Genomic DNA, 26,989 nt, shown 5'->3' on the forward strand with positions numbered 1-26,989 from the left:
AAAACATATATGCTTTGGATGAATGTACAATGCAAAAGTTTAATCATAGAAACACACAAAATAAACTTTCCAAAATGAATAAGTCTTATGACTAAAACTGAGAATTCACTGACATGGGAAGGACACATGTAAAGGTGTGGGCAGACCTAACACATGGAATGGCATTCTGAGGAAATAGTAAAGGAAAAAGAAATTATTGGGGAAAAATATAATCTTAGGAGACATATTAAAGTCCTTTCCTCCTCTTCCTCTCCCTTTCCCTTCCTCACCCTCCCACCCTCTTCCTCCTCCTCTGCTTTTTTTTGAAACAGGGTCTCATTGTGTCTTAGCCCCAGCTGGCCTGGAACTTGCAATATAGACCAAGTTGTACTCGAACTCACAGAAATCCTGCCTCTGCTTCCCAAGTGCTAGGCCACTATACCTAAAGACTGCCCTTTCTAGCTGAAGTCTAATCTTTGATGTGTATCTTCTGCAAGAAATTAGTCTTCCCCAATGATTTGCTCCAGTTGCATGTGCCAAAAACTGTAGTAGAATCCATGAAGGCAGAAGGGACCACATCTCTTTTGCTGTATCCTTACAAGCTAAACACACTTTCTGAAATATAGTAAGCTCTTGATAAAGGTTTGGGGAATAATAAAGGCTTATGAGTTTACAGTAACAAAATAGATACTTAGGATTAGAAATCCTTCCTACAGCTTTGTGGGAGCTTGTGGAAATCACTGGATATCTACAGGCCTCAGTTTCCCAATTCTCTGAGCTATTATAGGGTTACTTGATTTTGTCATTAGTAATGACAATGCTTCACCCTCACAGTTTGGTATATACTTAAGCAATTGCAGCAGAGTGGTTAAAAAAATTTTAAATCCTATTTTTTGACCCATAACATCCATATTACTGTATGTTAGAGGGGAACCTAGACCTTATCTAGTCTAACTAAACCTCAATTGTAGATGATATAGGTGACCCTTCCCTTTTCCTCCTTTATGTTAATACTGATTACTAAATTAATAATAATAATAATGTTAATAATTGGGAGCTCTCAAGGAAAGTGGGAGTCCTGGGGAATGCTTATGCAAAGGGAAGGTTCTTCTTCATTTATTGTTTACTCAGAAGCCTGTTGCATCAGGTAGGTCTACCCTGTACCTCTCTAATACCACAAAAACAGGAGATCTGGGGAAGCTAGAACCGTGAAGATACATGTCCAGCTGTGAGAAAACTGAAACCTTCCCCATGAAAATCCAAAAGGAAGCACAGCTCTATTTCTAAAATCTTCTTGAGCATTGAGTAGAATGTCAGAATCCCAAAGACCCCAAATAGAGAATTGAAGTGGTTGCTCTTGGCTTTCTAAACCACTCTTGTTCCTACTCAAAAGATATGATGCTCTTTTTTTTTTTGAGACAAAGTTTCTCTGTATAGTTTTGGAGCCTTTCCTGGAACTCACTCTGCAGCCCAGGCTGGCCTTGAACTCACAGAGATCCGCCTGCCTCTGCCTCCCAAGTGCTGGGATTAAAGGCGTGTGCCACTGCTGCCGCGATATATGATGCTCTTTGATAAGCTGATGTGATCATAGTGGGTATCTAGCCAAGTGGGCAATGCTTTCCCTGCAATTGGAACTCAATGACTGATAGTTGTGCTATCAAAGGAAGATGCTTCCAATAAGTGCCAAACCATTTCCATAAGTCTCTCTACAAATAGACTAATCATATGAGATTAAATGTTGCTATAGTCAGAAACATGGCCTCCAGAACCAGACACTGAATCTAGTCATTCCCATATACTACTTACAGAACCTTGGGGAGGATTTACTTAACTTCTGTGTCTACCATTTATCTTTTGTAAAATGAGGATAGTAATAAGCTCATAAAGCTGTTGTGAAGATTAAATGAAATAATTATATGCGAAAGGTTTAGAGAAATGTCTAGAAGCTAGTAAATTCTATTTAGCTAGCCTCTGTCTTCTACCTCCCCCTCATCCACTCCCCCTCCTCCTCCGTCTTTCCAAAGACCTGAATGGAGAACGCAAAGTGGTTGTTCTTAGCTTTCTAAACTACTCTTGTTCCTGTTCTCACTGCCACTCAACATAGAATTGATTATTCATATAAAACCCCCAAACCTAAGTAATTTAACTCAATCCAAAATCAGTGAATTTTTTTTTTTCCTTTTGTGGGTATTGCTTATTAAGATTGAGGAAATGGAGGCTGGAGAGATGGCTCGGCAGTTCAGAGCACTTACTGCCTTGAAGAGGGCCTGAGTTCTCTTCCTAACATCCTTACTGGGCAGCTCACAATTCCCTGTAACTCACCCCAGGAGCATCTGACGCCTCTAGCTCCGCCCTCCGAAGGTATCTGAACTCATGTGCACATACCCCCACACAGACACATACAGATACACATCCTCCTAATTTAAAACACAATAGAAATAATTCTTAACGGCTAACTAGGTGGCTCAGCGGTCAAGTGCACTTGCTGCTTGCTCTTATAGAGGACCCAGGCTCAGTTCCTAGCACCCATATGGTGGCTCGGAACTACAGTGCCAGGGAAACCGATGCCCTTTTCTAGTCTCCACAGGCATCAGGCACACAAATGACACACATACAGATGTGCAGACAAACTCATACATAGAAAAGTTTTTAAAAGATGTGGTAATTGACAAATCGATCGCGGGAATGAATCTATTTAGAAGATTGGTATAAAAATCCTGCAAGAAAGGCAAAAATGTAAGCAATGAATATTTTAGTATGGAAAAATTGAGTATTTCACATATGAACTATATGTTATATGTTATGTTTTTGTTCCCTGCAGTGCTGGAGATTAATGCAAGGCCTTCAACATGCTAGGCAGGCACTTTTCCATTGAGTTACAGCCACAGTCCAGCATGTATACATAGTAAAGAGGAGTCTAGACGTGCATATACTGAATGGTTAACAGAGATCACTTTGGGTGAGTGATGTTCTAGTTTCTAGTTTATATCTATTCCATATGGTCTGAAATGTTACCAAACATCTGACAGTCCTTAGACTTTAGCCAGGCAGTGGTGGCGCACACCTTTAAGCCCAGCACTTGAAGGCAGAGGCAAGTGGATCTCTGTGAGTTTGAGGCCAGCCTGGTCTAGAGAGGGAGTTCCAGGATAGCCAGGACTACACAGAGAAACCCTGTCTCCAAATAAATAAATAAATAAATAATAAAGAGTAGTATATTAAGATGGTAAACTTTCTTATAAAAAATTTAAAAGCTCACACTCTGCTGATTTCTCACTCCTTCTTGGGGTAGATTTTTTTTCATAGCTTCCCAGAAATTTTCTGTGTGGCTACAATTACCTGTAGATCAATCAGTTTGCACATTTGACACTTTTGGAATGCAAACATATTTTAATTAGATGATTGCCCAACTCCCAAAATTCTCAGGAAGAAAAGCAGCATCGATTCCAGACAATGTTCCCCGCACTACTGTCACATGCACACTTATAAAGCTTTCAAACCAACAGAACTTCATAAACAATTGTTAATGGAGAAAAGGAGATAGATCTGTCCCCTTGTGTGGGAGCTCACAAAGGTTTCCTAGTGAGATCTGAGCTTGCTTTACACAACAGAGCTGCATTAGGGGATGGCTGGACCACACGCATGATCACCAGGTGTCTGGGATGGTCTGCACTTGGCTGCACTGGGGGGAGGTCTTTTGCTCCAGCCCTTGGAATTCCTTTAAAAGCCCTTTAGTAGAGACAGAAGGGGCAGGTGAGTTTTGACCCAGGCCCTCCCGAGGCTATCCTATGTTTCTAACTGTCTCTCTCCTCTATATTTCTATCTACATATTCCTTCTCCATGCTCAAGAGTACCCTGGGGGAAAAAGTGGGGGCAAGTCCCCCATACCCTTGCATTTACTTGAGACAGAGGACTTTGTCAAACAGGGTCAGTACTTACTAATAAAGAAATGGCCCAAGCTGTACCCACATCTGAAACAGCATCTGCCCAACCAGATGAAGCAAACTGGGGCTGGTAAAATTCATTAACAGCATTTGATCTCGACATCGACAATACTGACTCATATTTCACCCTCTGCCAGAGGATTTACTCATCTAGGGACCTCTCCTTTTACAAGTAGGAACTTATGTCAGTGACTGCCTAGTAACTTCCTTCAGAGATCACAGAGAAAGAAAGTCAGATCTTGGACCAGACCTGACCGACCTGGATCCATCCCACACCACTTTTCTGTCTCTCCACTACCATGGGGGACAATGATTCAATCTGTGGTTCTTTAGTGAAACTAGCTGGGATCAACTAGAGTGCTTTTTACAAATGCAGACTCTTGGCCTTCCCACGCTCTGTGATTGATTCAGGTCTGAGGAGGGAAGGTAATTTTAAAAAGACCCTTCCAAGCCAGGTATGCTAGCTCTTGGCTATACAATAGTTCTAGCACTTGTGAAGCTGAGCAGGAGACTTGCCGTGAGTTAGAGATCAACCTGGCCTATATAGTTAGTTCCAGGCCAGCCTGGAATATAAGGTGAGACCCATCACCAAAAACAAAAAAGAAAGGAAAAGAACTTCCCCACATGATTGTGATATATAAAGCTATTTGAGAACCTTCTCTCTAAAGGTGGCCATCTCTAAACAAAGTAAGCAACTAGCAACACAGTGTACACATTCCAGAAAGGGACCTTTTTCTTTTCTTCTGACGGCTGCTGTGGCCAAAGGGTGTGTTTGTGAAATTTTTAGTATAAACATAGCTTGTCCCAGTTTAAGAATTCTGGCAGGTCTGAGATGTCTGACTCCCTAAGTTCTAGTGCTGTCCAATAGAGCTTATTGTGATGCTGAAAGCATTCCAAACTTGTGCCATCCCAGAACACGAAGTTATTAATCAGACACAGCTACTGGGCATTTGCACTGTGGCCATCACTACTGAGGAAGTGCACTTTTAGTGATTTATTTTTATTTATTTATTTATTTATTTATTTATTTATTTATTTGTCTTTAAATTGCACACAAGGCTAGTATATCCAGTATATTGGACAGTTCAGGCCTAAACTTCTAAGATTCTTGGTTTAAACAGAGCCCTCCCTTCTCTTGACCCCACTCACCTCTACCCAGGGGGACCTCTGCAGAGATCAGAGTCACATAAAGTTGATAGGTTAGCTGGGGCACTGAGCCCAGGAAGGCTTGAATCTGTGACATACGTTTGTAGGCATTACGGTGCATAGCCAGGGTCCGGATGGAGTGGCCCACCTCCCATTCTATCAGCACCTCCTGGCCATTTATTAGCATCTTCTTTCGAGTGAGGCTGACATAGGGCTCCTCTTGCCCCTCTTTCTTCCACAGTGTAAGGTACTTAATCATGGCCTCCAAACATCTGCGGGAGTAAAGCATCACGGGAACTTAGCTAAAATTGTCCCAAGAAAGGAAGGTGTCATAAAGGGAAAAATCTGGGGGAGGCTGTATTACTTTTTTTGGCATTCCCTTTCTTCTGTCAATTGCTCATGAGGCAAGGGTTGGCCACACCTTGTACAAGTCACTTGGGTCTAAGTTTTTTCTTCTGTTTGGTCACCTACTGGCCTATGAACACCATTTCAGGAATACTTCCTTCTAGTCAAGGAATTGTTTTATCTCCTCAAAAATATGCCTGTAGTTTTTTAAAAAATGTCTCACATACAAAAGTATTAAGAAATACTATGTTCTGAGATAAAGATGAAGGCTCCCAAATGCCCTGGTTTTCACAAGACCTTAAATTCCTAAATTCAAACATTCTTTTTTTTTTCTGGTTTTTCGAGACAGGGTTTCTCTGTGTAGCTTTGTGCCTTTCCTGGGACTCACTTGGTAGCCCAGGCTGGCCTCAAACTCACAGAGATCCGCCTGGCTCTGCCTCCCGAGTGCTGGGATAAAAGGCGTGCGCCACCACCACCCGGCATCAAACATTCTTTAATAAATGCATTCAGCTTCATAAGTGAGATTCATAAGTTCTGCTTTTACAAGAAAACATCTCTTTTTGAGTGCCTCTTTCTGGGGACAGATCCTTTTTAAACCTGATTCTTTATGAAGAAAATAACCTTACGAGAGCATATTACCCATGAAGTCCTGATGACAGTCTATTTCCTGTTGTGACCCTCCCACTCCTCCCCCATCACAATCAAAAGCTCTGGCAGCTCTGAGGCGGGAAACAGAAGAGAAAAGTAACCGCACTGTGTTGTTATACCTGAGTGTGCTTCCCCCCACTGACCCCGAAAAGAAGGGAAACTTGCCTACTTTTGACAAGAATATTTGTAGTGGAAATGAAGACATCTTCTCCAATAGATTGAGGGCAGAGGCTCTATTTATCTGGCTTCCAGCTCTTATCACATAGTGGGAATTTGATAAACATTTGCTGAGCAAATGAGAGGATGAGAATGAAAAAGAGAAGGCAGGTGAGAAATGGCAGAAGGTGAGGGTAACAGAGAGTGATTTAACAGGAAAACAGATTAAAGACAAGTTCAGGATTGATGGGCTTTCTAGGCTTTGACTGTTAATAGGAAGGTTTAGACTATAAGTACTGGCTGCCATTTTCCACAGGGTGCCCTGGAATTTTTTTCATGTGTATTACTCCAATACGTACAGGAGAAATTTCCACATTTGAGCACATGTGCATGTGTGTGCACGTGTGTGTGTGTGTGTGTGTGTGTGTGTGTGTGTGTGTGTGTGTGTATGTGTGTGTGTGTGCGCGCACACATGAGCACACGAAGAGGCACACATGTGCCACAGTTTGTGTATGTAGAGATCAAAGGACAAACTTGGGTGTTGGTCCTTGCCATCCACCTTGTTTGAGGCAGTTCTCTGTGTGTATACCAGGCTAGCTGGCTGCAAGCTGCTAGGGATTTTCTTGTCTTTGCCTCCCATCTCACTGTAGGAGTACTGGGAATACAGGTCCAGCTGTCCACGGGTTCTGGGCACCTACACTGAAATCCTCATGCTCGCACAGTAAGTGCTTTATCCACTGAGCCATTTTCCCAGCCCTGAAACTTCCATTTTCTATAGACAAACTGGAAGACCTGGGGGAGAAAAGGAAGGAAAGAAAAAAGAAATTGCAACTCTTTCACTATTTAGGGAAAAATGTCTAAGCACATTTTCAAGGCCATCCATACTATTGCTTAACAAAATATTGGAGCAGTGTCATGAAGTATTGTGTGTACGCTTCTACTCTTGTGGCTGTTTTGCTAGTTTAAGCAAGAGTTCTTGCCTTGCTCCTGAGCTACAGTAAACCAGAGTACATCTTCATTCCCAAAAGCACGTTTGCATTTCATGTAAGGGAGCTGTGCCCTAAAAACAGCTCCATTTGCCTGACAGCAGTAATCAAACTCTTACCTAATGAGAAAAGGAATGGGTCTTGAAAATAAGCATATCCATAGTATCATTTCTGGGTTTGTAATGATTTTTCGGAAGAAGTACAGGCAACAAATGGCTGCTGAGGGAGGCAGGACCAGTCTTGAACAGGAACAGACCCCATAACAGGTTACTTTGTGGTCAAGCCCAAGTGGTCAGCCTTAAACACATACACATATGAACAACACTAAATGGACTCAACAAGTTATATATATGTATATATGTAGCTGGAAGTCCCATAGCATATGTAATTTTATATTTAATATTGATATATAACACTTATATATTTATATTTATAAATATATAAGTGTTATATATCAATAATAAAGAAGAGTCATGAATTTGAAAGGAGGGGTGGGGGGGACACAGAAGGAGTTGGCAGGGAAAGAGATGCAAATGATATGAATACGGTATGTATATAGGAAATTCTCAAAAATATATACAAATTTTAAATTAAAAAAAAACACAATTATCTTCCTGCTGCAGGCTGCAGGCTTAGAGTAACCAAGGTTATAAATGTGTCTCAATCCATGTGCACTACAAGTTAAATGACAATCTGAAAAATAGTGAACAACACTCCATGGAGAGCAAAGTCAAAGACAGCGTAGAAGGCCACAAACAAACAAAAAAAGGAAGTAGAAACTGAGGGCTGGGTACTTGCTAAACTTTGCATCCTCTTCAACTGCTAATTTAGTATACTGCATTTAGAACAGGAACAAAAAATGGCTGTCTGGAGTCTCTAGTGACATCTTGAAATTTCATGGTTCCAAGTTAAAGATAAAGTCTTCCTTTTATAGCCAACTTGAAAAACTTAGAAGGGGAAAGTACCTTTAGATCACCCAACCCAAAAGTTACATACAGCCAGCTAAGTCACATCTGGATAGTACGTATTTAGTATGGCCCATACTGCATTTTTTGCAGGTTGCCAAATTTAAAATCATGAAATTTTACATTAAACCCTCTCTTGGGAACTAACTTCTCCTCAAAAGTTAGGTCTGGCAATACTGAGTCTGAATTCCAACACAGAAACGATGGGTTAGAATTTTTAAGTGGCTGCCTCCTAGACAGGCACGTCCCAGATTCCAACTTGCCATGGTATTCCATTTCTTTAACACTGAGACTTTATTTCCATTTATCAACATATGTGAGACTATTTTCTAATTCTTGACCCACTTGGTTCATTTATAGTACATGCCTAGCCCCTCTGAGCACTTGGATTTAGAACACAAGGTCTAGTCCAACCCATTTCTTTACAGATGAGGGAACTGAGGCACAAGACATTTTTAAGAGATGCCACTAAGGCCATTCAACTAGTGAAACTAAAGACAGGACTAGACTCTTGAGCTCCTAATTCAGGCCACTGCTTTGTGAAGATATCCCACATTTTCTGTGATGGAACCTAACCAGTTCCTCCTTGTTTAAAACAATACTGATAAACATTTCCCAGATTTAAGGAAATATAATTGACAAATAGAATTATATAGATATAGATATATAGATAGGTAAGAGATTTTAAGGGAAGTCTCATTCTTAATAAATTTCACAGAGTGTTTTGAGATCTCTAATGATGAGCTATCTTCCTATTGTGATTCCAACATCAACACTGTGACCCATATTCCTCAGCTGACTGCAGATGTTTGCCTCTCTTACAGTCACAACAAACTTGGTCCATTCCTCCCTACTGACTTCATAAGTTACGCAATATTTCTCTACCTTGAAACCTCATAGCATCCAGATGAGTCTGCGGACACAGATGCCTGTCTCCCTACAATTAAGCACATTCTCACCTTGTTCACAGCAATCTGAATGGGAGTACCTGATATACTACTGCTCTTTGCTACTAATTCCAGACAGAGGTGGACTACCTTCCTTGGTCCTTCCAATCTGTGTACATATATTGCAGCAACATAACATGAGATAAGCAAGAGACTGCTCTACCAATAAAGAAATTGAACTTCATTGAGTTGTAGTACCAGCTTGCTACCACCTAGTACATAAAGCACTTTCCAGATGTCAAATAGCTCTAGAAATTTTGAAAATGGCAAAAAAAAAAGCCAGCCCAAGAAGTTCAAGTTGTGAAAACTGAATGTGGAACAGAATGGAAGTAGGAATGAATGACTATCCATTCATAACGCATCTAAAAGGCAGAATTCAAATTCCAAGTAAAGTGAAAAATCTGTAGCTATAACCCGAGAGCACAGGGTGGCTGCATTTGTTGGTCCCATACCGGTTTCCACAACACAAACTCAGTAAAAATTGTCTAATAAGTCATAGTGGGGATATTGCTCATCGTTTTTAAACACATATACATGCCACAAGGTCACCATGGTGGCACCCAAGATTTTAGATAATGTTTCAGGATAGTAGACAGGGAAATTGAGTGAGAAGGAATGGAAGAATTAGATTAGAAACACAGTATCAGATTATAAATATTAGTTTCATCCTCCTCTGTACACGTTTGAAGGGGTTGGTTGGGGAGAGATTTTAAAATGCTCACCTGATAACAGGTCCCAAGAGGATTAGATGCATAAATAATGACAGTGGTCTATCTTTGGCCAGGTCTCTGTGGACAAAAATGAGGGTCAACTGAACCATAATGGATGAAAACATGAAGAAGGAAAAGGTGTATGTCATCCAGAAGGTTTCGTTATTCTTTCGATAAATCCTAACCATATACAAGGCAGACGCAGCCTCCCCACAGTACAGAAAGGTGGAGAAGAGGATACTAAACGGAAAGGTAAAGCGTGGGTTAGGCCCGCGGATGACATCTTCTCCCAGAGAGGAAACTGGAACCACATTTGGCTCCTCGGGAATTTCATAAACTCTGTCCATTGTGGAGAATCTCTTATGGTCTGGAGTTCAGAGCTCTTCTCCATCCATCCCCAACAGAGCCCGCATAGCCACTGCTGTCCAAGGATCAGTCAGGTGGAAAGTGTCAAGTCGAGTTCCTGAATGAGGACCAACAAGTCAGAACAGGAACCACCTCTTCTCTAGACTTAACTTGAGTCTGGAATAGAGAGTCCAGAAGTATCTCTTTGAACTTCACTCTTGATTGGCTGGAATGCAATCATCACCAGAGATGCTGAGAAACTTAGATAAGCACCCCAGCACTGAGTCTGCTGTCCAATTCCAGGTGTGTGAAGAGTCAAGGAACAGCTGTTTCCACTGAGGCTCCTTTCACAGTCCCCCAGGCAGGGGAGTAGCCACTCTGGGGTGGCACATCACACAGTCAGCAGCTTCTCCTGAGGAATTCTCATCAGTGTGGCCTCGTAAGTCAGCAAAGAACTGAACCAAGGCAGAAGGGGTACAGCCTGGAGGATTCAGTTCAGCACCTAGGTACCCATCCAACCGTATCCATCCAACCAACCTGCTGCTAGATTGTGCCTATTAGCTTGCCTGCTCTCGCTGGCTCACCAGAGCGCTCTCAGGACCTGCAGGGAGGCAAGGGTTCTCAGGAAGGTTCCCCAAGCCCCGCCCCTAAGACCGCCTGGCTGGGGGCCGGAGTAATGCCACCACTGTCCCCAAGCGAGGTCTCCTCAGAAAGAAGAGGGCGCGCCCTGTGGAGTGGAAGAGGCTGGAAGGGTTTCTTTACCGAGACACTTTCCTATGAAAGGCACAGTTTGAGAAGTGCGGCGGGTCCTGGGCTTTGGGACCTATGGTACCTGGATGACTTGGGCGTGGTGGCGGCGGCGTGGGCCAGGCGAGTGGGAGAGACAGCTGGGGCAAAACAAAATGAGCCAGAGTTCCAAGACGAATTGCCAAGGGATGCTCCAGGTAGCTAGGCACATCAAAAAGGAGCCTGAGCCAGTCTTCCGCAACATTTCTCACCATGACCTCAGGAGCAAGGAGGGAGCCACGGCTTTCCTCTTCTCCGGGAGCAGCAGCAGGCACCCACTTCTACCCCTCCCTCCACAGCTAGCTAAAGTGGCTCGCTCCCACACTCGCTCAACCCACGCGGTTAGGCAGGTGTGTCTCCCTTGGCCGCAGGGTTGAACTTCCCCAGGTCCTATTGCCCTCCAGATAATATCAGAAAAGTGGGAACCTAAGAGGGAATTGGGTCAGAGTTTCCTGCCCAGGTAAGACTGTATGCAGCAAAGGGAAGACTGAGTCAGATAGAGATCAAAACTCACAGCCAGCCCACAGACACTGAAAGCACATAGACGCCTTGATTTCTGCTCTTACAAAATGAGGCCAGGACAGAAGCTTCAGAATAAACTTTTAGGTCTTTGGTTAAAAGGCTCTGAAGAGGGGCCGGATTCTAAACAGACTGGCAAAGAACCAAGAGAGATGTTAGGGCAAACAGAGAGGGGGGTGTCTTAAATAGCTCTTAAAATTGCCTGGATTTTTAAAGGCAATCCTCCCCCACCTCAGTGAGCTTTTGCTTTCCTGCTTCGTTTGCATGATCCTAAACCCCAAGGAAAAAAGGAAACCAGCTGGCTCTGGGTGATATCAATGTAGCACCCCGTGCCAATCTCCTTCCACCACAGGAAGTTAGCAAGAGGAATCTATGGGAGGAGTGGCCAGAGAGCAGCCACCAAAAGGATGGATGACCTCAAGGCGGGTTTAGTCTTTGTTATTTATGGGGTCTGTGTGTGTGTGTGTGTGTGTCTCAATTGTCACCTCCTTTCCCAAGTGTCAACTGGGGGACACATTCCACCTGGAAAGGTTGTCCTCTGAAGCACAGCTGCCCCTGGTCTAGCAGCTGGCCTGGGAGGCTCATACTTCCTCTTCCTCTTTTGTGGTGACATTATTAAGATCAACTTCTTAAAAACTGTCGATGGCTTAGAAGATGGGACACAGGACAGAATCTCTTTGCACTGTTTTCCTTTGTTATTTATTTTTCTTGGGGGGCTTTGTTATTTTGTTTGTTTTTTGAAACAGGATCTCACTATGTAGCCCTGGCTGGCTGGCTCACTCTGTAGACCAGGCTGGCCTCAGACTCAAACACATCTATCTGCCTCTGCCTTCCAAGTGCTGGGATTAAAAGTATGTCACCTGCTTTAGCAAACAGCTTATAAGGAGGATTTCAGGCAGGATGACCGATTTATCTACTTCACTAGAATAGGGTGAATCAGTCATCCAAACACACAAAAGCAAAGCTATCAAGATTGTAAGATAAAATTGCAGTGTTCTTTCTGCCTTCTGCCCCATGCCTTAACCACTCCCCCAATACATAGCTCCACAGTCTTCCGATTTTGGTCCCAAATGACTAGTTGGCCTGTCTGACAACCAAGGCTATCTGTAATCACTATGGCTTCTCTATAATTTGAGACACCCACGCTACCATACTGCACACCTTTTACACCAGTCCAGCAGGTTTGCTCACTTAGCCATACTCATCCTGCTCACCCCCACTTCTGCGCCTTGTAGATGCCATTTCCAGCTCGCTTCATCCCTTTCTCCATTAGTCCCAGCTCTAATTTTGCGGGGTCACCTCTAACCCTGTCAAGCCAGGGCTAACTCCCTCTACCCTCATTTTTCTTTTCTTGTGCTATCTGTACACACGCTCTCTTGAACGCGTCCTTCAACTCTGTTTGCTCTGCCTTCCCAACACGAGTGTGGATATAAGGAGAATGCCTAAGGAATGTTTAGTGTGACTCTCAATGACAGTGATGATGAACAAATGGGATGATGAAGATTCCTCCTGGTTACTTCCTCCAGGAAGTCAGGCAGGACTCAATCAGACTACTCCAAATGCTGTAGCCGTAGCCATTATGGCTAGGGCACAAAGTCTTTCAGCTGAATATGCAGTCTTAGTCACCAACTCAGCTCACAGAGGATGTCTGTCAGTTCATGGATCTGTCCCTTCTCAGGCAGAGTTGGGTTTTTTTGTTGTTGTTGTTGTTTTGTTTTGTCTTTTTGTCAGCATGACATTTTAGTCTCAAATTATGAATTATTTCAAGTGTATTCATTTTTATGTCCCAACTAAATTATTATAGGATCTTAAGGGTAGGAGTCCTGTTATACTTTTATCGGATTCCCCCCCCCAGGGCTATTATAAACCTATAAGTTTCCTGCCATCTGATTCCTCTCATCAACCAGCTTCTCTCTTTTCAGTCTTAAGACTCTCTGGCGCTCTGGGTCACTAAATCCTTTGGTCTCTTATTTCCCTGTTCCTTTGCCCTACTGGAAGAAACTAACCGAGAACATTGCTGTCTCTAATATTCTTAGGTCCATCGGTATGTTAATTTTCCTATTGCTATGATAATATACCCAACAAAAGCAACTTAAGGGAAGAGGGGTTTATTTTGGCTCACAGTTCCAGGGATACAGTCCATCACGGCAGCAAGAGCAGGGGGCAGCTGGCCACAGAGCAGCTACAGTCAGAAAGCAAAGAGTGACAAATGTCCATGTTCATCTCACTTTCTCCTTTTTATTCAGTCCAGGATCCCAATCCATAGAATGCTATCATCACCCACAGTAGGCAAGTCTTTCCACCTCATTAACTTTATCTTTATAATCCCTCACAGGCACACCCAGAGACTTGTCTTCTAGGTTAATGTAGATCCTATTAATTTGACAACCAAGATTAGCTATCACAATCAGTCAATTTCTATGGTCAACTCTAGTCTTCTTAGGACAAGGGACACTGAAAATGTTGATAGTCATGAGACTCCCAAGGTCCCCAAACCCCTTCCTCACTAAAAGCACAAATCTCTACAGATCTCTCAAGAGGTAATTAAGTAAAAGAGCTAGTTAATGGCCATCTCCTGTGACCAGACTGGTGCCTAGCCCAAGTGTCATTGGAGAGGTGTCATCCAGCAAGGGATGCAGGCAGATGCAGAGCCACAGCCGAACATTAGGTGGCATTCGGGAGTCCTACAGAGGAGGAGGAGAATTGAGTATAGGAGCCAGAGGGGTCAAGGACGCCCGGGAAGGCTCACATAATCAACTGACCTGGGCTCATAGGGACTTGCAGAGACTGAACCAACAATGGCAGAGCCTGCATGGGACTGACTTAGACACTCTGCATATATGTTACAGTGGTGTAGCTTGGTCCTCTTGTGGGACTCCTAAGAGCAGGAACAGGGGCTGTTTCGGACTCTTTCACTGGCTTGTGGGATCCTAGTCCTCATACTGGGTTGCCTTGGCAGCCTTAATACATAGGGAGGTGCTTAGTCTTACGGCAACTTGATATTCCATGTTTATTGATACTCATAGGAGACCTGCCCTTTCCTGGATGGAGACAGAAGAGAAGGAGATTAGTGGATGAGAAAGGGTAACGAGGGAGAGGGACTGGGAGGGGAGGATATGGAGGGGGAGGCTGTGGCTGGGATGTAAATAAATAGATGAATTTAAAAAAGAGCTAGTTAAGTGAAGCTTATATATGGTCCTCTGAATTCTAGGTTGTGTTCCAGGGTCTATTTCCCCCTCTGTAAAGCACCAGAAATGTGCAAAAGGGGCAGGCTGAAGATATGACTTCTTATCCACATCTAACTCCCAATTCAGCATGAAAAAAGACTGAGTCTACAAGTCACCTTGTCTGAAAGGTCTTGGCATTTTCACAGTATTGAGAACTCCTCAAACTACGTAATGCTCGGGAATAGTGGTGAACATTCCAAGCAACTGCAGCTAGAAGAAGAAAGTTCATAAGCCTTCCAGGAGCTGTGCTATAAGGGCAGGAGATGGGACCCACAAGGGAAGAACTGAGGAAGGAGAGTAATCAGAAGTGGGTGGCTGATAGAGCATCCATGGAATACCAGTCTCTGGGAGGTGATGGGTAGACAAAATCAATAGCTAAAATAGAAGGATGGCTTCCTTCTATAGGATGCTCAGTTTGGGCTTCAGGATCCTTAAAAGAGATCTAAGGCAAAAATAAATCATGTATCCTCTAGGACTTGTTTTTTTCTTTCTTTTTTTTTCTATGCACTCTTTAAGGATAAAGACTCTGGCTTTTCAAAGTATCGCCTATTCCCTCATTAGTATCACCCATAGATACGATCTGAGCCTGAAATCAAAACACAAGTGTGTTCACTCTACAACCTCACCCCTGGCATTTTACTTTTTTAAAAAATCTACTTATAATGGAAAAAATTTAGTTAAAGTGAACGTCTAAATTAGCTTTGAAGAGAAAGAAATGCTTTCACAAAATGTAGCATGGAAAGAGGGATGATGTTGCCAAGCAGCTGGCAAGCTCTATTTACATTGCCTGGTGGAAGTAAGTGAGGAGAAAATATGTAATGGATATTCCTTATTTTTAAAATAATAACTCTAAAATATAATTCACATGCCATATAATACAGCATAAAAAGTGCCAGTTTAGAAGTCTTAGTACAAAGCCATTTATTCATTACAATAATATAGTTCCAGAATATTGCATCACTCTCCCAAAGAAACCCATACCCATTAAACACCCATTCCACATTTAACTTCTCTTAGCTGAAACAACCACTAATCTACTTTCCTTCTCAAGATATTTGCCTATCGTGGACTGTATTCATTTCTTTCTTTTGCCAATAGAACTATACCACAGATTCAGTGAATTATGAAGAAAGTCCACTTTGGCTATTGACTCTAACTGGAAGGAGATGGGTATATCTGGTGATGGCTTCCTTGCCAGTAGTGTTCCAAGGTGGCACAGGTGATCAAATTGCAAGAGAGAGTGAGTGCACATGCAGTTGTGTGTCCTCCTTCCTTCCTATAAAACAACAAGGAATCCATCATGGATTTAGAAAAGGGCTTGGTGCAGCTAAGACTGCTGTAGTCATCTTAGACCCATTCCAAAAAAGGATATTCCACCTTTATTATCCTCTACTCCTTTAATGGGAGGTATGACAGCTATAGAGATTGCAGTGGATGTTTGCAAGCCCTTAGTAGGGACCGGGATCAGAGCTGAGTTAAACTCTGCACCCACTCTTGCCAGAGGCTGGTAGCCAAAGACGGGAAACTTTCTTTCTTTCTTTTTTTTTTTTTTGTTAAAACCAAAAGCAGTGGACATTTATTCCTCATTTTTTTTTTTGTGCAAGAGTGTAAAGATGCATTTCAAAGAACCCAATGACTAGAGAGCATCAGCCATGGCCTTCAGGCTAGCCTGGCTTACAGTAGGTTAGGAAAAGGGGTGAGGGGAGGTAACCTGCCTAGTTCACATGAATGTTTCTGGGTAACAGTTGTTTACAAATTTCAAACTACATTTTACCAGAGTCAAGGGAAGACTTCAAAAAGCCACATACAGTACAATTTCAAACCAATGAACATCCTGCAAATGTTAGTGCAAAGTAATTACTCTCCAATACAAGATTGTGCTCATATTTCCCAGGTTTGGTCGGTTTTCTTTTATAGTTACAATCACAGAGGCTTAACTTATCAAACAGCAACACCTTTGTGTTCTGTGTCCTATGTACCAAGAGACTATCACAAGGTTTTGGTGAAATGCTGCTCAGTTTCATTAACAAAGCAAATTTATTTAGTTTTAACAGTCATGTTCCTGGAATGGTGCACATATAAGTTTCATGAAAATGCCTTTAAGCTTATGCCTCTATCTTGTTTAGTAAAATTACTCTCATATCTTTTTTACTATGTAAACTGGAATTGTTTCATGATTTTGAAATGCAACAAATATAAATGGAAACATTTCAGGGGTGAGGAAAAATCCACCACTAATCTTAGCTAGACAAAGTTTTTAAATCAAAAAAGCCTATTCACACAAAATTATATGTAATGACTGTAGTAATCAGTTTATTACACAGATTAATCATTCTTGAACGTACAAGCTCCAGAGGAGCAACTGGGTCTTTAAATATACACAAGTATTTCCATCAAATGAATTTTTGCCCTTACATCGAAATAGGCCTAAAGCAGTTAAAAACATAAGAAAAATAAGAGCTATTAGCTACGTATTAACTGAGAGACCACATACAAACCAAAGGTTATGGAAAGGGGCTAAAATGAAGAAGGCTGAAAGGGCAGGGCGATGTGAAAGTGTTGGGAACAAGGCCCACCGCACTATGTACTAACAGCTCCAGTCCATTGCAATGTTCTTCAGTTAAACTCAGACCTTCAAATACAGCACGCAGGCAGAGTTTACTCTGTTTGGTCATAGCCCTCACCTAAGCTGCAGGTCCTTCAGGGTGAAATGAACACAGAAACAGCTTCTTTTTCTTCTTCACCCTGCTTTGTATGACTGTTTGAGATTCGATGGATTCCACTTAAGAACAATCTCCTACGGGTCACTGGAGCTTTTTCCCTCTCATCCAAGCACACACTGTGTACCCACTACCCCTCCCATCTTGCCATTATCCAAATTTAGGTCAATAAGGAAAGCTTTTAGTCTCACACCTAGGTTACGCCCGGAGAACTGGCTTCTCTCACACACACTTCTCTGCTAGGAGGCGATGTTGGTACAGAAGTACAGCATTTCTAGTTTGTTCTTCCAAGTGTGTACAACACACAGCACGGCTGTGTCAGGTAAACATGTGCACGGGGAAGATGAGGCGTGGGCTCATAGAAAGCAGTCAAATGGAAATCAAAAGGACTTTCTCTTTCAGAGTTCCCCTAGCTTTATTTGTAGAGGTTATCCAATAATTTCTTTAATTACATCGCATACTTCTGAGTCCATTCCCGAGCTATTCTGTTGTACTTTTCTCTATGTGTTTTGTAGATCCGAGCAATCTCAGGCACTAAAGGATCATCTGGATTGGGATCACACAACAGAGAACAGATGGACAAAAGTACTTTTGAAATAGTGCTGGAGACCACTGTGACCGTAGAATATCAAGACAAATGCTGCCATTACTGTTAACATTTGGATGGTAAATTCTTGTTGTAAATGCAACCTTAGGTGGTTTGAAGGGGTAATCTGTTGGGAAATGAATTGTCAAGAAAAACACTCCACCCTGATAGGGGCTGTCATTTGGCCCCATTATTGTAGCCTGCCAATGAAACATACCATCTCCAACAGGACCTGCTGAACACTGTGCTGGAGGATCTCGGGCCATGTCATTCAATTCCTTGTGGATTCTCTTCAGAGCCATCGTGGGAAACGGTGGCGACGGGCCCCCGGGGCGGGGACGGGGGAGGGACAGGGAAGGGGTGAGCGGTCGCGAGTCGCGCTAGTAGGCCCGAGAAGACAGATCCGACAAGCTGAGGGCCTAGGCCCGCTCAGCTTCTGCGGGAAACTTTCTTTTTGATAGCTTCCTGAATGTATGTAAGTAAAATTAATCAAGAAGAATGACCTAAGACAGGCACAGTTTACTTAAGGGGCCTGGGGGGCCCTTTATTATATCAAGAAGGGGGAGTTGTAGAGGCCCACAAAGGTTTCCTCGTGACATCTGAGCTTGCTTTACCCAGCAGGGCTGCATTAGAGGATTGCCTGACACGTGTATGGTTACCAGGTGACTGGAAAGGATCTGCACTTGGCTGTGCTAGGGGGAGGTCTTTTGCTCTACCCCTTGGCATTCTTATAAATAGCCCTTTAGAAGAGAGAGGAGGGGCTGGTGGATAAGGATCCAGGCCCTCCCCAGGCTATCCTGTGTTTCTATCAGCTTCTCTCCCATCTATTCTTCTATCTAAAATCTCTTATCCCTCTCTCCTCAAGAGTTCCCTGCCATAAAATGTGGGAGCCAGTCTCCCTGCTGGGCTCCCACAACTCTAATAATCTTATCTAATCCTAATCACTCACTCCACAGAGGCTCTACTCGAAACACCATAGTTAGATTATGTTTCTAGTCTCTTCATACCTCACAATGGAGATTAATTTCAATACAGGCAAACCTGGAGGACACTCATTATAGCCAAATCAAAGCATGGGCATTTCATAGAATGGTACATTATGTGTGACCTTTGAGGGCTTCTTTTACTTGGCATGGTATGCTAAATGTTCATCCACATTGTAGCATGTATCAGCCCATCATTCCTTTATAAGATGAGTAATATTCCATTGTACAGACATGCCACCAAGAAATGGGGCCAACTGGAGTTGCTGGTAGGTCTGAAATTCAGGACAGGCTAGCAAGCTGAAAAATAGAGGACAGTTAATGTTGTAGTACCCAGTCCAAAGGCTTGAGGCTCAGGCATAACTCTGGGTTTCTTCAGAGGATGCTAGCCTTTTCTCTCTACGTTTTTCATGAATTGGATAATATCCAATCATATAATGTAGGGTCACATGCTTTGTTCAATCTCAAGGATTAAATATTAATCACAACTGAAAAAAAAACTTCACAGCAATATCTACACAAGGGTTTGACCAGACAACTGCCTATCATAGCCTTGCTAAGCTGTCATGTAAAACCAACTGTTGGGCAGTTGAGATGGCCTGGCAAGTAAAAGCACTCACCATGTGAATCTGAGGTCTTGAGTTTGATGCCTGGACCCCATGGTGCAAAGAAAGAACAGAGTCCCCAAGGCTGTCCTCGTGATGCAAATGTACATGCTCGTTCTCTCTTTCTCTCTGTCTCTCTCTCTTTTTCTCTCTCTGTCTCTGTCTCTCTCTCTCCACACACACACACACACACACACACACACACACACACACACACACCACATACAAAAGAGAGAAAGAGAGAGAATAATTAAAAATTTAAAACTATCACAGGATTTTTTCCATTCTTTTGGCTCTCATGAATAAAGCAACTAGAAACATTTGTGTACAAGTTTTTGAATGGATGTAAGTTTTCTTTTATTATTTTGCGTATATGGGTTTTTTTCCTGCACATATGTCTGGTGCCCTTGAAGGCACAAAGAAAACATTGGATTCCCTGAAACTAGAACTACAGATGATTGTGAGCCAGCATGTGGGTGCTGGGGATCAAACCCAGGTCCTCTGGAGGAGCAGCCAGTGCTCTTAACTGATGAGCCATTTCTGTAGCCATTATGCATGTTTTCCCGTGTGTGTGTGTGTGCGTGTGTGTGCGTGTGTGTGTGTGTGTGTGTGTGTGTGTGTGTGTGTGTGTGATGTGTTCTCGTGCATGTGTGGGTGCATGTGTACATGCATGCATGCGGAGGCCAGAGGTTGACATTCACTGTCTTCCTCTGTCATTTTTCACTTTATGTCTTAAGACAGGGTCTGTCACTGAAGCTGGAGCACACTGATTGGCTAGACTGGCTGGCCAGCAAGCCCTAGGAATCTTCCTGTCTCTGCCTTCCCAGGAACATGCCACCAACCCCAACTTTTTATGTGGATTCTGGGGACCCAAACTGTTAAGACAACTGAAAATCTACCAGAAGGGCCCAAAAGAGTGAAGTGAGGAGACAACTTTGCATAGGTTGTTTCTGTTCTTGGGTGTTGCCTCCCATAGCCCACCTGCCTGCTTGTATTTACTTGGTCTTGTAGTGACTCACATGAAAAACCTTGGAAGAGGTTTGGCTGGCAGTCCTGGGACCATTATTGCAGTGACTTTGAACAAATCAAATGAACTCCTTTGAACTTCAGATACCCCACCTTGAAATGGAGATGGTGCAGGGGGAGTATCTCTCATCTGAAGTACTTGGGGCATGTTTCATAGTTTTCCTGATTTTGTAATAGTTACATAGACTTTACCAGTTAAGCATCTCTAATCTTGAAATCTGAAATTCAAAATGTTTCAAAATTCTAAATGCTTCTGATGTTCAAAAGGTTTCAGATTTCAAAATGTTTTGGATTTATAGTACTAGCTCTTTCCTAATCATGGTTAATGTATCTACAAGGTTTTATAGGGTATTTGGCACAAGGGATAAGTTATAAGTAAATCAGTGGTCATTGTTTTTGTGGTTAGAACGCCAGTGAAGCAAAGAAAGATGTGCATGAGTATCCCAGCACTCCTAAAGTGAGACAGGAGGTGGACATAGGACAGTCACCTGGAAGCTCACAGGCCAACTGGTCTGGAGTATGCAGTGCAGCAACAAGCACATGAAAGACCTTGTCCTAACAAGGTGAAAACAGAAACACTGGTAAGTGGGCGAGAGTGTCGACCTGACCCTGACCTCCTGCAGCCCTTCCCAGCCATGTCTGACTGGAGCTTGGCAACAGCTACACATACAGAGCCCAAACCAGGGAGTGAAAGAGATGTAAAGAGTCTCTTGTGTAATTAGAAAGGACCACTGATGAAGTGCTTGGATCAACACCCTAAGTTCTGGACAGATATTAATATAAAGAGCCTCCAGGAGAAAACACAATTCTGGAAAATAGAATGTATGATCTTTGCTTTCGTAGACCCACTGTGGTTACTACTTGGTTACTTGGTTTCATAGCATGCACATTACCAATAGAGCCATTACTTCACCATTAATGCACTTTCAATTCATGGGTAACTATGTATGATCTTTTCAAGAAACTGCCAGATGTTTCCAAAGTGGTTTCATCATTTTATATTTCCATCAACTGTATATAAGGATACCAGTTTCTCCACAGCTCCAACAACTGTTACCAGTCTTGACTATAGACATCCTACTGGATTTTAATTTGTATTTATTTGGTAGCTAGCTTGCTTGATTGAATGATCCATTGACTGATTGATTGTGGGAGAGCATTTGAATACCAGCTACCCATATTCATACAGTTATTTCAATAAACATTTTTAAATACACATATGCTCAACATTTTTGTGTATGGTGAACACCTGTAATCTCAACACTTGGAGGTGGAAGCAAAAAAAGTTGTGAGTTTGAGGCCAGCCTGGGCTCCATAATGACTTCCAAACCACCCTTGGATATACAGCAAGATTCTGTACCCAAAATGATAATTCGTGGGTCAGCAAGATGGTTCAGTGGGTAAAGGCATCTTGTCAAGCCTGACAATATGAATTTGATCTCCAGAACATACATAGTAGAAGGAGAGAGCCAATCCCCTCGGGTTGTTCTCTGACCTCTACTCCTAGGAGCTTGCTTGGTACATGTGCCTACACCCCACCCACACACACCCACACACACACACTTTATTATTTGTAAGTATTTATAACCAACAATGAACAAGATAAAGATATTAAGGAGTTCAAAGAGTATAGTGAGCATTTGTCCTCTTCTGGATCTTGTCTACCATCTGAATTCCACTAATTATGGGAGAAACTCAACCGATCTTGTTACAAAGCAAATCCCCCTGACAATCAGGACACAGGTATGGGACTTAGATAAACTGAATCCAAGGATGTATTCCTTGAATTGGGAGCCAGTGACATACAGCAATACAAAACCTTTGTTTGAGACCATAAAAAAAAGTGCCTCCTAGTTCTCCAAATGCAGGGCGTGCAATTAACCATGGCCCTAGTTGTTATGATCAAAGTTTGCGATTTTGCTCTGAGACCACATTGACTCCATCAATAACTGAGCAAGCAGGTCCACTTCTTAGACGTATAGGATTGTTCCAATAGGTGACTTTGCATTTTGGACTCTGCACCAACATGGCAAATAATTTTATTAGACTTGCACTTCAGTCTAATACTCTTTCTAGCCAACGGTCTTGCCTTCCCGCCCTCATAAAGCTGAGACATATTGCAGTCCAACAGCTTTCCCAGTCACCTACAGGGTCCCACATTATTTTCTGTCATAGGATTTTCCATCAACAAATCTGTTATATATCACATCCGTCCTGGTACCTACTCCTCAGAGGACCTGAGTGTAACAGTAGATGCGGTAGTAGCAGTGGCTGTTAAGGTGTTGGCTGTGTAGCTATTTAATACTCTCTCAATACAACTTTATGCCCCCAAATAGTTAGCAATATCTGTTGGTAACAACCATGAACCCTCTGGATTATACAGGAAAAGGACAAAGGCATCAATTTCTATGATACAGCATGAGAAGAGTTAGGACAGAATCTGGGAACCTAATTTGGTCTTTATGTCTACCCAAATAAAAGAACTCCAGCTTGTGTGGAATTGCTAGTCCACTCTCACCACTAACTTTCCAGGTCACCATAAATTGAAAGACTCATTAACATCTCTCCAATTTACCACTTCTGAGGCAACAGTTCTCATAGTTAAATTCCCATGAGAATCACTTGAGGGCAGGAGAGGACTAATTGCAAACACCAGAGCCTAAACTATCAAATGAAGCAGGTACTCAGAGAATTATATTTAGTAGACAATTGCCCTAGGGATACTGGTGCAATGCGTTTCTAAAACAGTTCCATCCATCGTCTTATTATGCGTTTCATACAGGTTTTGACCCGCTTTTGGTCTGGGCCCAAGTTAAGACTGACTTAATTCTGTATGCAAGGGTCTGTCTCTGACACCAGATCTCTTGATGTTCTTGGGCCACCCACAAAGAGTATCACTTCCAAGTATAACAATTAAATTGTGCATATACTTTCACATTCTTGCTTATTGGGCACACTAAACACTTGCTGGACCTAGAGCTGCTTAATCTTTTTCTTTCTTTCTTTCTTTCTTTCTTTCTTTTTTCAAGATGGGGTTTCTCTGTGTAACAGTCCTGGCTATCCTGAAACTCACTTTGTAGATCAGGCTGACCTCAAACACACAGAGATCCACCTGCCTCTGCCTCCCAAGTCCTGGTATTAAAGGTGGGCACCACCATCACCCTGTGAGATGCTTGATCTTAATGACAAGGAATGATAAATTTTAGCAGCGCCAAGAGGAAACAGGGACTTCTGGACTGCATGACGGAATGTGTGAATGACAGATTAAACAACAGAAAGGATCACGAATCTTGGGTCACTACTATATCGTGTCTTTAGCACCACTGGCTCTCCTCCTTGGCTTTACTTTTTGCCCTAGTTTGTTTTCTGATGCTGTGATAAGCGCCATGACCAAAAGCAGCTTGAAAGGAGAAAGGGGTTTATTTCACCTTACAACTTACAGTCCTTCACTGAAGCAAGTCAAGGTGGGAACTCAAGGCACGAACCTGGAGGCAAGAACTGGAGCAAAGACCATGGATGAATGCTGCTTATTGGCTTGTTCCTCAGGCTCAAGTTCAGCTACATTTCTTATAAAGCCCAGGACTACCTGCCCAGAGGGTGGTGCCACCCCTATTGGGCTGGGCCCTCCCACATCAATCATTAATTTAAAAAAATGTCCTATACACTTGCCTATAAGGAATCTGATGGAGGCATTTTCTCAATTGAAGTTCCTCTTCCCAAATAACTCTGGCTTATGTCAGTTGACAAAATACTAAGTAGATACTTTGGAAAACAAAACCAAAAACATCACTTTGTTTCTTCTAAAATGAATATCATGAGCACCATTTACTGAAAGCTAATAACAGAGAGTGAGGTTTATAAAGACATAAAATTTATAGCCAAAAACTGACCATAGGTTAATACACTCATTGAGAAGAACAATTCACTTACTGTTTAGTAGATAATTGTATGTTAAATTAAGTGAAACAGTATACTTTGAAATACAACTCATTAAGCAAAAAGTCTAATGTTCAGTTATAATGTGCTGAGTGAGAAAAAACAGAAAACTGTATTGAAAGTGAAAATATGTCTTGCTAAGAAATTTTAGTCATTGGTTTAACAATTCCAAGGATGTTAGTCAGAAAAGTAAAAACAACTTAGAAGTACACAGCGGAACACAAAGCTCTCTGCTTTCCCTGCTCCAACTTTTAGATTGTACACCTTTCTGCTTTATTAAGCTTCCTAAGACAATTCTATCAGCCTGCCTCGGACCTGCTCCCAAACCAACTAACTTGTAGGATCCATTCTCTATTTTAGGATGGTTATTATACTCAAATCTATGGGCATGTGGGTGGTTCTGCCTCCATGAATTTATCCACCTCTTCCAACCTAGCTGGAAAAGTTCCCTGCCTTGTTTTCTCCTATCCCAACACCATCCATCCCTGCAGGTCAAGCCCAAATTTCTGCTGCTCTGTAAGACTCAAATTCTCTAGCTTTTTTTCCCCTTTCAGAACAATTAAGCTTCTACTGTCTGATGCCAATTCTTTTGATATTTAACTGATCTCAAGAGTGCATGCTTTATTTCCCTAATTAGCCTCACAGATTTCCCATGAGCAGTGAGAGCTGCACTATCCATTATGACATGTGGCTATGTAAATTTAAGCTAAGTAGGATCCAGTAAAATTAAAATCTCAATTCCTCGATCACATTAGTCACACTTGAAGTACTCAGCAGGCACATGTGTAATTAGACAATGCAGGTATAGAACATTTCCATATCGTAGAAAATTCCAGTGGAGAGGAAGGAGCAGAGAGTCTGCGCCAGCTGTCACAGTTGCACCGATCCTTTACATACTCTCCCTGTAAACGTTGTTCTGAACTGAAATGAGCATCCCGAGCACAAAAAGTGTTTGTCTTTAGCTTTTATTCCTATTCCTAGTACACCAAAAAGGGAACGCAGAAGATAAATCTCAAATGTAAATATCATTCAGCATGTCTAATGAAATCTTAAAACCCTTGCCTTTTCTCAATGCTCATCCTCCTTGAGCCCTCTGCTACATTTGCCAATATGTAGAATAGACTTGCATCTCCTGAAAAGTCATCTTGCTTTGCTGTTGCCAAGCTCCAGTCAGACATGGCTGGGAAGGGCTGCAGGAGGTCAGGGTCAGGTCGACACTCTCGCCCACTTACCAGTGTTTCTGTTTTCACCTTGTTGGGACAAGGTCTCTCGTGTGCTCGTTGCTGCACTGCATACTCCAGACGAGTTGGCCAGTGAGCTTCCAGGTGACTGTCCTATGTCCACCTCCTGTCTCACTTTAGGAGTGCTGGGATACTCATGCACATCACTGCATCTGGCTTTTTATATGAGCTCTGGGAACTGAACTCAGATCATCAGGCTTTACCCACTGAGCCTTCTCATCTATACACAATACACACACAATACACACACACACACACACACACACACACACACACACACACACACACAGAGAGAGAGAGAGAGAGAGAGAGAGAGAGAGAGAGAGAGAGAGAGAGAGAGAGAGAGAGAGGGGGGGGGAATTGTAGAATTAGGACATGGAGCAAGTTATGTTTATTCATCTCTAAGAAGTAGAGGCTTGTGTATGTGCACAGTCATTAACTCTCTCCAGCAGCTAAGGCTTACAAAGCTTAGAACACATTATTGAAGCCTGGTGAGTTGGAGAGATTTAAAAGGTTAGTCTTTTTTTATAGGAAGGTAAAGGACATGGTTGCTGTAAACGTTTTTTTCCACGTGCTCACTTTCCGTCTCCTGGCCAGGAATACTGAGTTTGACCTGCTTAAGGATATCAACAAAACAGGGTAATGTGAAACATTGGTAAGTGGGCGAGAGTGTCGGCCTGAACCTGACCTCCTGCAGCCCTTCCCAGTCATGTCTGATTGGATCTTGGCAACAGCTGCACACACAGAACCCAAACCAGGGAGCGAAAGAGATGTAAAGAGTCTCTTGTGTAATTAGAAAGGACCACTGATGAAGTGCTTGGATCAACACCCTAAGTTCTGGACAGATATTAATATAAAGAGCCTCCAGGAGAAAACACAATTCTGGAAAACAGAAGGTATGATCTTTGCTTTCGTAGACCCACTGTGGTTATTACTCAGTTACTTTGTAACTGTCTTTAGCTCCCCCAAACTCTTAAGACAACTGAAAACCTACCAGAAAGGCCCAAAAGACTGAAATGAGGAGACAATTTTGCACAGGTTGTTTCTACTCTTGGGTATTGCCTCTCATGCCCTCAAGTACTTCAGATGAGAGATACTCCCCCTGCATCATCTCCATTTCATAGGTGGGGTATCTGAAGTTCAAAGGAGTTCATTTGGTTTGTTCGAAGTCACTGCAACAATGGTCCTAGGA

At 42.5% G+C, this 26,989-nt stretch overlaps 1 protein-coding gene and 1 pseudogene across 1 annotated transcript in view; both read right to left on the reverse strand.

Moving 5' to 3' along the window:
- Positions 1 to 26,989, reverse strand: part of Trmt2b (tRNA methyltransferase 2 homolog B) — a 122,460-nt gene that overhangs the window by 3,244 nt on the left and 92,227 nt on the right.
- LOC128108667 (ubiquitin-conjugating enzyme E2 D2-like) lies at positions 16,987 to 19,730 on the reverse strand (annotated as a pseudogene).

This window comes from Peromyscus californicus, unplaced genomic scaffold (assembly GCF_007827085.1).
Source record: "Peromyscus californicus insignis strain IS unplaced genomic scaffold, ASM782708v3 Scaffold_10__1_contigs__length_136768540, whole genome shotgun sequence".
In the NCBI taxonomy this organism is placed as follows: domain Eukaryota; kingdom Metazoa; phylum Chordata; class Mammalia; order Rodentia; family Cricetidae; genus Peromyscus; species Peromyscus californicus.